The 14,114-nt window shown below is 35.5% G+C and overlaps 1 protein-coding gene across 4 annotated transcripts in view; it reads right to left on the bottom strand.

Moving 5' to 3' along the window:
* Positions 1-14,114, bottom strand: part of LOC129759433 (WAS/WASL-interacting protein family member 2) — a 27,875-nt gene extending 13,761 nt beyond the window's left edge. Inside the window, exon 1 of one of the 4 annotated variants that reach the window (XM_055756881.1) lies at positions 13,232-14,114. The gene's annotated coding sequence lies outside the window, so the exon portion shown is untranslated. Of the gene's footprint in view, positions 1-27; positions 51-79; positions 104-13,231 lie in introns of those variants that run through there. The other 3 variants (XM_055756885.1, XM_055756884.1, XM_055756883.1) reach the window with 3 other exon arrangements.

Raw genomic sequence — 14,114 nt, 5'->3', positions numbered from 1 at the left:
CTTCGCATTTATTGCTGATGCTACTACTTCATAAAAGTTTTTATGTAGACGAAGAAAAGACAATAGGTACAATGCTAACCAAACTGACGACGACGATTAACGATATCTAAAAAAGTGCGATTATGATAGCAATCACGCGGGTGGATGCCTCTAACAGCAGCGAGTGTCATCGTTTGACAAGTCAACGCGTTTCAGGTGAAACACTACCTCACATTCATAGCTGCTACTATCTCCCACTATGACAATACTATTGCAAACCGTCAACAACAACGTTCAGTTCAACTGCAAGCGGCACACAGGCGAGGTTTATGCCACCCTAGAGAAATACTATTTAGGTAGATACCTATCTACATTATCATATTCAACACCGACATCGTAACGCTCAGAAAAAAAAAATCTGCTCAGTTTAGCAGGAGATGCCTCAGCCAGACACTAGAAATCATGCCTGCCTGGTGTTGAACGATGACCTCAGATAGCCGTAAAGAGTTAACAAGTGCGCAAGGTGCATCGTATTACCAGATTAGTTTATAGTGCATAGTCCACACATTGCTCAGGGCAGATGTAATGTTTGGATGGTTTGGATACGATCACGAAAAAAGCACATCAATTCGAGTGACTGACGATGGCGTTTGTATCAGATGCCCCAACAACGAGCAGGGCAATTGTATCACAGATGTTATTGATATAGAAACAAATGTTTCATTCATACTAATGGTTCAAACAACTAACACACAATACAAGTTAAACTTTGTAAAGTTTTGGAGAATAAATATTTTGATAAATTGGGTATGCATAGGGGAGATAAGGGCATAATGGCCATTTAACCATAGAAAACAGCTATGATATGTGACTTACATCATTGTTTCGTGTTCAGACACTAAAAAAGTCTGTTTCCTAACTGGCTGATACTTGAAAAAGTAGATGAAAACGTTTAAAAATGCATTTTAAAAATTTTTTCCGAACGCTGAAAATCAGTCACTATAGGGGCCTAATGAGAACCCTACTGAGGCAGTATAAGCAACATTAATCGGAGCACGATGAGCGTTTTCTGCCATGGAATCTAGCAGCGAATTTCACTCGATGAAGTCAACTGAATAATAGAACTATGCTTGGCTTGTTTCATCTGACAATTTGGCCTATTGGTTAGATGTCGGAGAGGTAATCAGTAGGCTCGAGTTCGATTCCTGTTCAAGGTGATTTTGTTTTTCATTTACCATTCATGGTCGATGCATTTTACACTAAACGGTGAGGCGTAGATCCATCAAACAAAGGAATACTTAAATAATGTATGACTGTTTGTAGAATACAAAAAAATCCACACACTCATACATTATGGTTTTGGTGCTTTGCATCACCTGCCAAGATGCTACTAGTCATATAATGCAACAATCAAAATAATCGATCATGAATGGTAAACAAAAAAATCTCCTCGAACAGGAATTGAACTCGAGCCTACTGATTACCTCTCCGACAGCTTATCAAAAGGCCAAATCGTCAGATGTAAACTGGTGCAGCTGTAGCTCTATCATTCAGTTGGCTACATCGAGTTGAATTCGCTGCTAGATGCTACGGCAGAAAACGCTCATCGTACCCCGATTATTTGTGCTCTGTTCACCCTGAGTCAACAAATTTAAGCAAAAAAGCGTTTTAAAATTGATTTAAGTGAAAAATCAAAAAATTAATGATGGTGAAAATTGAGGAACAATGTTGCAGTGCGTACATTATAAATCAAGATGATTCAAATATCATAAAAGCTTATTTCCTGGTGCTTGAAAATTGTAATAGTTTCGTCACTTGAGAACCTAGATGTTTTTGTTTAAATATTTCTTAAAGATGATAAGGAGATTTCTTTTTTGGTGAAAAATTAATACGAAACTATTCCTCATGAAAATTTATTTGAGAAAATGCGTACTTTTGTAGAAAAGGGAAGTGCTTACTATGCCTCGGGTGCTCGTTATGCCCTTATCTACCCTAAGTGTTGATTAATTTAGTCAATCAAATGTACAAAGAAAAAAAAATCATATAAGCAGATGTATAAAGAATCCGTATCTTTCGGACATAACAACAGATTACAAGATAAGTTTTCGTTTTGTCCAGGGTGACTAGAACAGCATTTTATGACTTTTTCTTAACTTTTCGCAATTTTGAAATATTGTTTGTTTGCACCAGTCAAAATTACTGGTGTGACATTTTGTTTGTTGAATATCTTCTAAAAACTTCGTTATAAAAGTTCGAAAAAAATAAAACTATTCATGAATTTTCAATCGCTACAACCTGTATATTTTTTTCAATAATCAAACTTTCTGGTGAAATTTCACCAAATTTTGTGAAAGTTATGTTAGATTTAATACATTTCCATTCGAATAATTTGAGTAATTTTAGGTGATAAATATCTTTTATACTAATCTAGTATGAGAAAAAAAGTATTCATTTATTCATCTTTGAAGACATAAGTTACGAAACTGAATAATTTAAAAGATATTTCAACAAGGGTGCACGACGAAATGGCAGCAAATTCGCCGTAGTAATTTATATAGAGTAGAATAGTTCTCAGCTTGCTTCAGAATACAACATATTTTTGAGTCAGACGTTGGGAAGCGAGAGTATTTAAATCAGTTGAAATGTCATTTGATAAACACGGAAATTAACAGTATCAAAAAATAACAATACTTAAAAAAATGTTTTCAAAAAGCCGAAGGAAAGTTTTGCTTGCATATTTTGTGGTCAATAATTGTAACCTGGGGTTTCGCTTCAGTCCTAGATCTGATTTGCTTACAAATCAGATACATATGATAGGTATTTTCAATGCAATAAAGGGCGAACACGAAATTATTGCGACACCGAAAATGTCATGCCAATTTTCTTATAATGTTTAGAATCAAACCAAAATTTCAGGGTAGTTTTATACATACATACATTTACCTCAAAAATCAAAAGAAGAATTAGTCGATGGAGCCTTGAGTGCAAAATTGAACGCATTTTCGCTCGATGTCCTCCATCAAAGTCTTTACAGTGTCATCCGGTACCAGATTTTCAGTTTTTTTTTATTTTCTTAACATGCTCTTCTCGTCTTTGAATGTCTTCTTGCCCTTTCGAAGTTCCCGCTATATTATTACTGTTAGTACTGTTCCTCCGGGCACAGTTCCGGACAGTTTGACAGGTTCATGTCCTTTGAGACAAAATGGACAGAATCGGCCTCATACCACTCCAGGACAATTTTGGAATACTGGCATGATGCCAAATCTGGCCAAAATAGCGGAGCTTTGTCGTGCTGCTGCAAGAACGGAAAAAGGCGCTTCTCGAGGCACTCAGATTTGTAGATCTCGCCATTTGGAGGCGAATTTTGACATTTTATTCTTCTTGAATTTGACGTCCACATTGAACTTGCTCTTGCCGGTGAAAAACTTCAACCTCGGAATTTGCTTAGAATCGGCTTTTATATACTTTTCGTCGTCCATCTCACAGCAGCGATATTTTGTCAGCATCTTCTCGTAGAGCTTACGTGCCCGAATTTTAGCCGTCGATGGTTGCTGCTCATCGCTATTTGGGAAGTTCTCTACCATGTCCAGTCCAGCTCTCTTCTTTGCATTCTGGACGAAGCTCTGCGACATGCCCATCTTTTCAGCCCAATCACGGCTTGAGACTTTGGGATTTGCTTTAATCATCCGCTTCACCTTTCCCACCGTCTTTTTGTTCTCCGGTCCCGGTTTTCTTCCAGCTTCTTTGCCGTGGTTCAACGTCAACTGCTCCTGGAACCGTTTCAACACTCTGGAGACGGTTGAATGGTGAATGTTCAATATTTTTCCCAACTGCCGGTGTGACAGTTCAGAAAATTCCAGGTGTTTGGAAAGAATTTGTTTTCTTGACTTTCGTTGGTTCACCTCCATTTTCGTTGAATCGAAAAACACGACTTCGAGTTTGACAGCATGTAAATATTACACATCAATGAGAAAGTGTGCAAAATTTGGTTCATTTTTACCCAATGGTAAAAAAGTTATGCCCTGTTGAATGTGTCGCAATAATTTCGTGTTCGCCCTTTATTGGCCAGTTGAAAAACTTTTAAGGAAAAACAAATGAACAAGTAAATTTAACAATGTTGATTCATTTTTTTTATTTTCACAGTATTTTGTCGTACGACATAACCTGATGCACATAATTCCTTTAATTCACTCGGTCCATGGCAACCGTTCTTCAATTTCTTAGATGTTGATTCAATTACCATCTTATCAGATAAATATACGATTGCAAATACCTGTATATTAATAATGAATAAGTAAATATTTTATTTAAAGATATGATTGAAACTTTTTTTTTCCAGAAATGAAAAAAGCGGAACTTTAAATAAAAATCGTTTATTCAAAATTCATGTTGAGATATGATTTCGGGCTCGGTATAGTTAAGATTTGACCAAATACATTTTAAAAAAATATGCAAAAAGCCTAATATTTGATGAAAATACGGTGAAAAAATATATCCATTTTATAACAAAAATATTATCTAATAAATAACAAACTAATATCAAAAGGAAGAAGATAAATATATTATGTTATAGAAAATTTCCCCATTAACCAGTCATTTTGACTGGTCACGGTCTGACTAGGTATTTTCAATTTGCCGGTCCTTCTAGTGTTAATAGACTATAAGTAATAATTATTTTAGTCAATGCATGTGAAAAAAAGTCAAGAATAAACAATTCTCGCGTGAGCTTTCATAACTTCACATAAAACAAAATATAAACATACAGTTTTATAACGAAAAAATACAAAAGCTAACATAAACTAGTCGCAATTTCTTTCCATTTAGAATATTTGTAGCCTGGATAACATATTCTATATGTAAAATACAAATTTTAAAGTTGTTTTGATAACTTTTGCAGCAGTTTTGTGTGAATTCTTAAGATGTTTCATACGACGTAATGAAAGCTCACGCGAAAATTGATAAATTTTTGTTAGAGTTAAAATCTTATTAGAGTTATGGGAGTTCAAAGTTAAAGTTACAATATGCATTGCCATCTTTTTCTAGAAAGTTTTGAACAAATTTTCATAAATTTATATCAACTCAAAGAATAATAATTCATTATTAACATTCAATAATATGTTAATAAGTTTTTTATCTGTTTGTATATATATATATTTTTAGTCTTCCAAGATCTGAAGAATGGTGGTGAAGATGAATTTACAATAACGAAAAATTTCAATTGACTATCAAGATGTAGGTAGAATATTCGAATGCTATCTTAATTTTGCAATCTTATGCATCAGCTCTTATCAAGTTTGACGATAAAATGCGTACCCTGTTTTTATCGGTTTAAAGATCGATAAAGATCGCAGCGTGAACAGCAATCGTAATGTAAAGCTGTTGGCCTATTGAATGTTTTCCCATAATGCAGCTACTAGAGCCGGTCCCGAAACAGTCGTGTGATCCCATTTTCTTACCGAGAACAAACAAGAATGCCCGGGAGAGCAGCAAACCGCCATCGGATGAGGTAGGCAGTCGGTCGGTTTGATAGTTTTCGTACTGCAATGAAAATTGTATAATAATAGTTGACACTGTTTTGCCACTTCAACGAACACTCGAACCAGAATTTTGTTGACAGGTGCCTGCTGCTTGTTTGTTAATTGTTCGTCCATCCATTCATCTATTCGGAATTCCGAAATTGAGATCAGATCTTACCGCGTATCGCAGAAATACGCTGAACTCAATCAATCAATCGTTGATCGCTGCCTTGTTCTGGTGGTATGTATTGGATTACTGTAGGCACTACAGAGTTGTTTAACTTGAAGCAATGAGGCCAAACAAAAACAAAGCGACATCGTTCTCTCATCTCTCGAGTAAATCACCCTATTAATGAAATGCATTTTTGGAATATGATGCATCCAACACTTTGCAGCAATTGCAGCTTAGTTGCTGCAGCTTCGCACTCAATATGTCATTACACGGCTTTTAGTTGAGTAATAGGTTTCCACAATAAGTATGTATCCATACCTTTGAAAAAAAATCTTGAGATCAGATAAGTTGGCTTTTTCTGATAATCAATTACTTACACGAACAGGCTGTATAGGTGTAAAGTGACACTAATGAATATTATAGTTATAACATAATAATTAAAAATAATGTTATTACGAGTTTACACAGCTCCTCAAATCAGTTCAGAATCAAACTGGCTATACTCCCAACATGTAACTACCTAAGTGGGGTAAGCATTGGGATAAGTAAAATATGCACGCGCTGTCAAATCAAAACGACAAACGCAGCGCAACCTCAATCGCTAAAGCGCTGGGGGAGGTCGGTTTTTTTTACTTCAACCATTTGTTTTGAACAACAAATCGGTACTCGGAGAGCAAAGTGTCGGTACCCTATGTTTGTACATCCAAATTGGAAACGAGTCTTCTGCCTTGCCTGGATCGTCGTAGAGGTATATCTTTTAATTTAGAAGTACGTTGATGGTAAATATGTATGTATGTTTGTTTCCAGAGATTTCCAGGAAGAGTTAGGAACATTCCGATGAAAATAAGCATTCTACCAACGCAGCGTTTAAGCAATATGTATCAAAGACTATATCAAATGAAGGTAAGAAAATTGTGGAAAACTACCTCCATTCGACATCGACATAAATGAAGCAATGGAACAATATATTTATTTCCATATGTACATGAGGATTGTCCAAAACAGATGTGGGGGGCTAAATTTCGTTTCGAAAATTATTTCAAGGAAATGAATTATTTCATCGTCTTCTTCACATTGCTTTACTTTTTGTTTGGTGATTAACTCAGAGATTTGAAAAAAAAACGGAAAATTGATGGTAGGGTCCATAAGGATTTAAACAAAAACTTGGGATTATCAAGATGACCATTTCGGGTTGGTCGATCCCAAAAGTGAATATGAGAAGTTAATCAAGCTAAGCTAGGCCAGAGTGATTGGCGAAACTTGCTGTGATAGGACCAACTCAATAAGTTTTTGGGTCATCCTGTTCCATATGGCATTTTCAAGCAAATCATTCTGCATTTTAAACGTTAACTTCCTTGACGTATTAAATTAATTTCGTACATATGTACACTAAAAAGATTCAAAACGACCAGTTAGCTGGCAAAACTAACTGTAATAAAAAAATATATAAAAATATCCTTCTATATGTGCAACATAGGTTCTAGCTTCAGCTGACTTATGTATTGAGTAGGGGAGAGTGGGGTATTATGGGCCCCCTTTTTTTTGCTTCATAACCTCTTTATTTTAAAAGATAAAAAGAAAGAAAAAAATAGATGGAAAGGTTTTCTACATTTTTAGGGTATCATTAGGCATCTTTGTTTGTTTTCGGTTCTGACTGTTTTAAAAAACGTAGTTTTTTTTTATTTTGAAAAACTGTAGGGAAACGTGAGCCATCAAATCCAAATTGACAAGATAACGTGCAAAGTTTATGCAAAAAACTGAAATTTCATAATTCATTTAGTTATTTTAAAGCAATTGATGAGGAAATAAAAAAAAAAAGAATTTTGTATGATCGAATAGTTCCTAATTCCTGGCTTGCGAACGGCAAAATTCCTTATATAGGATTTTTGTTCGTGTCTATCGCATTGGAAAAAATAGACAAAATATTTTTCACAACTCTTTAAATGACATAAGAAAACTTGACATAGGAAAAACGTATTTTAACTTCATAATGTGTATAAACACACCAAAATATAGGTGGCCCAAGATACCCAACAAAATGTGGCCCACGATTCCCCACAAGCTATGATTTGCAAATTGGTTGCGATTGTGTGACTTATTGTTGTTTCATCAAAAATATGCGTATGAGCATATTTTTTGTTTTGTTCTGTAGGTCTCCTACGGATGCAATAATTACATTTTTTTCCGAATCTTCTTTTTCGTTTTTTTCTCTTCGACTTCGAATAACTTTCAAATAAAAAAATGTAGCTGACTTTTGCTTCAGAATTTATGCACATAGGATCGAGGGTAAGTGCCAAAATGTTGATTTTGAGAGAACTTGCCTCAAAGATTTTTTTGTGTTTTTTTTTTAAATTATCTAAAGGCCTTTTCAATCTAATTTAGAATTGGGTGACCTCTTGTTACGAGGTTTAATAAGGATAATTCTAAAAGAAAAATGATATTTTTAGTATAATTTGAGATAAAACAGCTACAGCTTACACCCTTCTGACACCAAATATTTTCGAGTTTTCGATCAGGTCGCGTATATTTTGTATTTTGTGAAAAAGAAATTCAGAAGACTAGGTTTAACGTAGATTAGAGCCTTACCAGCTTTACACAACTGAAATTTTTGATAAATTGTCAAAAAAAAACTCGCCCATGCGTTTTCCAACGGGATATTACATATTTTTCATTACTTATGTGCTGCCGCTATTCGCAAGACTGTCCCACATGTATTTCCATCATTTTCAATTTATCTCAAAAATCTTTCTGTTACTTGTTAATTCTTCAATGTAGTCTAAAAATGTTCATAACTTTGTGTCAGTGAGCTACAAATAGTAGAACTTGCAGGGCTGAGGTTTGTCGTCATAGTGAGTAGTATTTTGTCATGTGAAGTGAGCAACAAATTGTAGACCTTGTAGGGCTCAGGTTTGTCTTCAGATTAAATAGTGTTGTGATGTGTGAAGTGAGCAACAAATAGTAGCCTTCGTAGGGCTGAGGTTTGTTGTCACAGTGATTAGTATTATGTCATGTGAAGTGAGCAACATATAGTAGCCTTCGTAGGGCTAAGGTTTGTCGTCATAGTGAGTGGTATTTTGTCATGTGAAGTGAGCAACAAATGGTAGCTTTTGCAGGGCTGAGGTTTGTTGTCACAATGAATAGTATTGTGTTGTATGAAGTGAACAACAAATAGTTGCCTTTGTAGATCTGATGTTTGTTGTCACAGTGAGAAGTATTATGTTGTGTGACGTGAGCAACAAATTTCAGCCTTTGTGGGTCTGATGTTTGTTGTCACGGTGTGTAGTGTTTTGTGTAAAATAGCCCATCCCAATTCCCGGTCAAACAACCATTACTGGTCGGACCTCTCACCGAATGGATGAACGTTGGTTTAAAGCCCTGGGGCCAACACCTTAATACCCGGGTTCACTTGATCGGGTGTTAGTGATCGGGTGGTGCTCCCAAGTATCGAAAAATTGTGATATAATCACTGTGGAGAGATGATACTTGGGCGTCAAGGCATACCCAATTATATCCAAGTGATATAATTGAGCCTTCATCCATGCCCAGGGCTTGGGGCTTTGTTCTTAACATATATGAAAAAAATACTAAGTCATGTCTGGCCCATATGAAATCTACCCGCAGAGCTGTCCCATATGTCTATTTTTACAGAATACTTTAAAATTACTCCTCTAATTTATGTTAATTTTACAAATATTCATAGAATGTGTGCGACAAAATAAGCATTCATTGAAATTAAGAAAGTTAGACTTGATAAAACAGTACAGTAAAGTCAAAAATAACAATGTCCATAATCTTTACAGACTAAGTTTGGCCTAATGGGTAAATTACACAAAACTGATTTTTTTTTATTTCGTATGGGACTTCTTGAATTGCTCGTTGTATATTGAATTAATATTTCTCATTATATATTTGCAGCCCAGATGTTTCAAAAATATGAAGGTACAGGTTGTTAAATTCATGAAACCTTGTTATTTATTTTATTTTGAACCTACTCAGTGCTTCTGATAAACTTACGTTATCTTTATCGAGAAACGTCATAAACATGATTTCAAACTTATTTTTATCAGTAAACAGCCAGTAAAGTGAAAAAAATAGCGCAAATAGAGGGAATCAAATGATCAACTTACAAAGAATAGCCAAGTATGGGACAGCTCTCGGGTATATTTCTCGCGTGAGCTTTCATTACGTCGAATGAAACAGAAACACCGAACCGAGAAAAACGCTTCTGAAATTTGAAGAGTGTTTTTCAAATCCTATTTTTATTCCTTCGCCGATAACCCTTCAAAAAATACGCAATATTCATGGAAACTAATTGTGTCAGATATTCCACATTATGAATTTAATTTTTTGCAATTTTTAGAGCTATTTTTTAATCATAATAGGAACATACGACATATTCAAACATAAATCGTTCATACGTCTGAACACATTCGTCGTTTGGAGGGGAAATTTGTTTCATTCGTCTCTTATCTTTCGTCCTTTGGTTCGTTCAACTTGCACATACGCCCAAATGTTTCTGATGAAAATACTATGGAAAATTTTCAATTTTCTCGGCGTAGTGGCTGTTTAATAAGTGGTGTAGCGGTAAATTGGTGAGTAAATGCATAATGAAATGTGTGAATCGGGTGCGACATCGATCAAACCAACTCGCTGCTGCTGATCAGCTTTCTATTGCCGATCAGCTGGAGGGGAAATTTGTCTCATTCGTCCTTTGATTCGTTCAACTTGCACTTACGTCCAAATGTTTCTGAGGCAATTACCGGTAAATTTTCAAATTTTTTTGGCATAGTGAATGTTAACAGTGAATTATCGAGTGTAGCGGTGAATTTAATGTGAATGTGTAATGAAATGTGTAATAAAAGTGTGAATCGGGTGATTGGGTGACTAACAGCAGCAGGCTGCTGCCGATCAGCCTGCTGCTGTTAGTTGTTAGGTTTGCTGCTACTGCTGCTGTTCGGTTTCTTTTCCTTGCTGCATTATTGAACAGCGTTCGAAAGTCTTGAGTATCGATTTGAGAACGCCTTAAAACAAGAATCTGAAATAATATTGCCAGGTTGATATTCTGATTACCTCTACCTGTATACACTGTTTGCTCATGGAATCCATAGCGAATGTGCTAGGTTTTTCTTCCTCTGCACATTCGCCGTTTGGAAGAAGGGACGTAAGCAACATTGAAATGGGCATGCAAAGTTTTGTTTCATTCGTCATTTTGAAAGTCTTAAATTTTATGCATTAAAAGGGTTTAAATTTATTGTTTTATCAATCATATAGGTAGATAATGTTATAATGAAGCTTTTTTAGTGAATATCTCAGTTTTTCAAATTTTGTTTCATTCGACGTAATGAAAGCTCACGCGAGATTTAATACGCATATGAAATGTACTCTTAAGGCTGTCCCATCATTATTTTCTCATCTGCCTCTGCAAATTCCAAAGCAAAAATACAATGGACGAAATGTTATATCAATAATCTTTATCTCTGTGAAGAAAGAAATAGAAAAAAGTAAAGTTTCAACCGAGAAATCCACGAAAGTTTACAAAAATCTTTAAAGCCGTTTTTCTTGTTTCGTTGTTTTTGCATATGGGACAGACTTGCCGGCAGCGGCAGTGTGGGTCATGTCAATATTACGGCGCGTTCCTAAACTGATTTTTTAAGTGATGCATCGATTCGTTTGGTAGATGTCAAATCCCCTTCCCATGCTTTTGCATACAGTTTGTTTAATTTACGAACGCCAGCATCGATGAAAAGAATCACTTCGATAGAAAAAATCAATTTACGAACACGCCGTTAAACGCTTCGAATCTGATTGAATTTCCTGCTGATAATGTTTGATTTAAATTTAAAAGCATATATGCAACAGCTGGGTAGGACAAGAATTTTATGCAAAATTGAATAAAAATCTTAATCCACTACGCAAGTTAACGTTTTTTAAATCTGTTTCAAGATTTTCATTTAAAACCATTCATGTCATATTTTATGTAAATACGATGTATTTACATAAAAGGCTTCTTTCAAGTATCACTAAAACTTAGGCAAGACTTCTAAATAGTATGAAGGAAAAAGCGAATAAGTTTTAAGATATTTTTTTTATTAGGCAACATTGAAAAGTGTTACGAAACTTCAACAGCGATTTTCTGGATGCATGCCAAGTTGCTCATACGACATATGCAAAACTGACTAAAACTTTGTTTTTTTTCTCAGTTTAGTTTTGAAAGTTCTTTTTGGTTGTTTGGAGACATCTGGTGGCCCAGCCAAAAAGCAAAAATTGGTTCAAAAGGGTTGTTGAAAATTTGACACAAGTTACATGGGCTAGCTTGTACGTTTGTTCTCTGTAGAGGGGTGTACGTGTCAGTGCACTTGCACGTGTTTGCACCCTTCTGCTGATCCCAAGCAAAACAGAATGTTCATTTAGTGGTTAATTTTCGTTGAACTCAAAAATATTAAAATAATTTTGATGTAGACCTGTGTCTCAGTATATCATTTGAACTTAACGTTTCCTAAAATCTGTTTATCACAATTTTGACTATAATCACTTACACCTCTCTGATCCTAAGCGTCTCAATTATATTACAGTTACACTACACGGTTTCCAAAATTATGAATTTCGAAAAAACGGTTGAGAAACCACAGATATGTAATGTACCGTTAATAATTGTATAGAAATGGGAAGCAGGCGCACTGTCACTTCGACTTTTAACTTCCACAACTTTTTACTCTGATGATATTTATTGATCAAATTGCCAAATAAGATAGATCAACTAGCACACTATTATTTCAAAAAATTTGATCTTCTAAAGTTTTTGTAACCTAAAATTTAGTAGGTAACTAATTCTACGAAAAGTTGACGTTTTGGACTTTTACCATTTGAACTGCAATATCTTATGTAGAAGTTATGCAACGCCTATTATTTAGCTTAGAAGAGATCTTATGTATAAAAATGGATGCGCAAATTCTCACAAACACATGATTTATTGAGCAGAATGACTCCTCTCGCTTTTGAAATGGGGTCTCTCCCATAGAAAATTCATACAAAAAAGGACAGAAATTGAACAATTTTCATTCAACTGGTATTTATTATGCATTATGCAGACATACAAAATCCACGTAAAATCCAAAAACAGTTTTGGCTGCCTGAAATTAAAAGTTATGAACCGTTTAAAATCAATAGAATGGAAATTTCTAGGCATTTCTATAATTTTATAGGTACATAAAACATTCAACATTACGATAATATTTTAAGTTATTAAATTCGCTACTACTCGAAGGTAATGAAGACCCGTAGTCCTTTGTTTTTTTTTATTCGTTTATTTATTTTTTTTTTTTGAAGTTGTCCCTGTTGATGGGACCGCTAGAGCCAGCGTTGGCCCAACTTGCGAAAAAAAAAATGCATTAAAACCGAAGAATATGAATTGCCAGACAGTAGTTTGACCTATGTATTTAATTCACAAATAACTACATAGTTAACTGAAATCTTATTTATGCAAATATGGCACACAAGCGGATTGAAAAAGAGACGTATTACAATAACTAAGTCAAATATACGAGAAGGCTAAGTGATTACTCACCACCTGGTTTCTTCGGGCGGCCTTCCCTGCTCTTGCTTCTGCTTCTTCCAGCGCCGTCCACCGCTGCCGTTGTCGTCTGGAGGAGACGGGGCTGCTGTTCTTCCAGGTGATGTGAAATTTTGTCCACTTTTGACTCCAGTTCCGTGTCGAAATTAGCCACCGTGTTATCGGTGGAATGGAGATCTGGGATTATATTTTCAAAATAAGGAATCCCACCTTTGTAATTTTCACACACCAATATGAATGGCACAACTTGTGGCAGATTGCTTATCTAATCTTTCTCCACCGACGGGAGGGATTGGTCAACACCGGAATTCCAGCACACTCTGACAAACCCCGTTGTTCTAAAGGCCACCTCAATATATGCACTTGATAAATATTACGAAAAATTAATATTGGTTTTCATTAATCGAAATCGCAAGGGTGCACATCATAAATACAGACATCATCACAAAATCTCATCATCGGGAAACTTTTTATTTTCCAGAGCTCTTCGTTGTATTTTTTTCTACTGCATCTCTTTCTTGCGAGTTGATTCCTGTATGTTGTATCCTTCTCTCAATCCGAGAGCACTAAAAAACCACACACAAAAAACCTGTGATGACCAATTTGTGCACCACCATCAGCCATCAGCAAGCACTTCAGCAGCTAGAGGAGGCCTGCTCGATTTCCACAAGATTCACCCGAAAAACCTTTTCATGAGGCCGGATCACCGCCGGAATTAATTTTTACAACCTGGAACCTACTATGACGATGTTTTTACTTTTACAGACCGCCCGACCGACCGAACAACCGAGGACAATGATTCCGAACTGTATGTGACTGGACACGAGAACGGAAAAAGTTTTACACTGCTCCGCTAGTTATCTTTTATTCGAATGAA

The sequence above is a fragment of the Uranotaenia lowii genome, unplaced genomic scaffold, assembly GCF_029784155.1.
Source record: "Uranotaenia lowii strain MFRU-FL unplaced genomic scaffold, ASM2978415v1 HiC_scaffold_156, whole genome shotgun sequence".
NCBI classification, from domain to species: domain Eukaryota; kingdom Metazoa; phylum Arthropoda; class Insecta; order Diptera; family Culicidae; genus Uranotaenia; species Uranotaenia lowii.
This window is presented reverse-complemented; position numbering and strand designations above follow the sequence as displayed.